This window comes from Aethalodelphis obliquidens, unplaced genomic scaffold, assembly GCF_003676395.1.
Source record: "Aethalodelphis obliquidens isolate GAN/ISIS:26980383/991018 unplaced genomic scaffold, ASM367639v1 scaffold2, whole genome shotgun sequence".
NCBI classification, from domain to species: Eukaryota; Metazoa; Chordata; class Mammalia; order Artiodactyla; family Delphinidae; genus Aethalodelphis; species Aethalodelphis obliquidens.
This window is the reverse complement of record NW_020837946.1, coordinates 54,708,024-54,709,618: the sequence shown is the minus strand read 5'-3', so window position 1 is coordinate 54,709,618 and position 1,595 is coordinate 54,708,024.

Genomic DNA, 1,595 nt, shown 5'->3' with positions numbered 1-1,595 from the left:
TATGTCTCATGCAAATTAGAACACAGGGTATGTCACCCAGTTCTACATCCCTGCAAATCCAACTCAGCTCTGACACTGGCAACATCCTTAATACATGCTTGGAGTCCCTACAGATGTCTCTGCCCTCATCAAAGAACTCCTCCAGGGAGAAAGTTACAAGGACAGCTTTGCCTAAGGCCCTCTGTTGGCCCACAGGGACACACTCTGCTATTCAACACCCGCCCTGGGCTCCAGGAGGAGTTCATTCTCTCCCACTTGCCAAAGCATTAAGAGTGATACCAGGCACTTAAATGATATAGAGGAACCTTCTGGAAATCACAGCTTTTTCAACCACATTCCCCTCACTTTGGAAACCTTCTGACAGGAATATCTTCTCAGTAGTGGCATTTGCTAGTAAGTTAACTAGCTAACATATTCCTAGGACATGTTGAAAAGTCACCAAGAATTGGAGTAGAAGATCTAAGTTTTGGTTCTGGCACCAGGTCTTTCTAAGTCTCACTGTAGAAGGTAAACTTCACCTTACAGAGGTGTTGTCGTGAAGTGGAAATGAGATAATGAATATCTTATCCTCACCCATAATGACCCTGACCAGTCCATTATCCACCTCTCCGGTAAGGAAACAGCTTGTCCTTGTATGGGGCCGTGTCGTTTGAGTGACAGAGTACTTGTAGGATTTCAAAGCCATTTCAGGGGCCATCTCAGAGCCACCGTTCCCTTCCACACGGGCCCTGTTGTGGACCTGCCCCACCATGCCTCATTCCCACTTACTGTGAAGTGGGAGGTCTTTTACATTTAGGGTGAGGGTTGTTTTTCTTTCTCCCTCTCTCTCAGGGTCCCTGCTATCCCTCCCTACAGTCCAGCCTTATATTACTCAGGATTAGAAGGGCATCATAAAAAGATTAATTCAGAAAAAGAATGTTATGTAATATAAATGCATATTAACATGGAACATGCTTTTCTCCTTCTCTCTAGGTTTTATTTTATGTCACCCATGGTCAACAATTGCCTTTTTTTCCCCAATGATATTCCTAAGATCACATATTTGCCTTCATCTTCCCTACTTTTTTTCCCTTAAAGTTACTTTAAGTATTGTTTATAATAAAAGGCAAACATATAACCAAACAGCTTAATGAAAATTAAACTTAATGTCTGCTATATTTACATTTAAATTGCAGAGAAATAAGTATGTGGAAGCTATCTCCATCATCAACAGCAGTTGCTAGGCCTATAAAATATTTGTGCATGTAGAGACTACTGAAGAGCAATGTTTCAGTTTCCTTCCCTCTCTTCCTCCATCCTGACCTTGTCCACATCCTTAGCAACCAGATAAAATCAAGTTCAGACTCTGAAGGACATTTGATCAGTAGATTACACACAATGAAAAATATCAACTTTTGGGCTTCCCTGGTGGCACAGTGGTTGAGAGTCCGCCTGCCAATGCAGGGGACGCAGGTTCGTGCCCCAGTCCGGGAAGATCCCACATGCCGCGGAGCGGCTGGGCCCGTGAGCCATGGCCGCTGAGCCTGCGCATCCGGAGCCTGTGCTCCGCAACAGGAGAGGCCACAACAGTGAGAGCCCCATGTACAGCAAAAAAA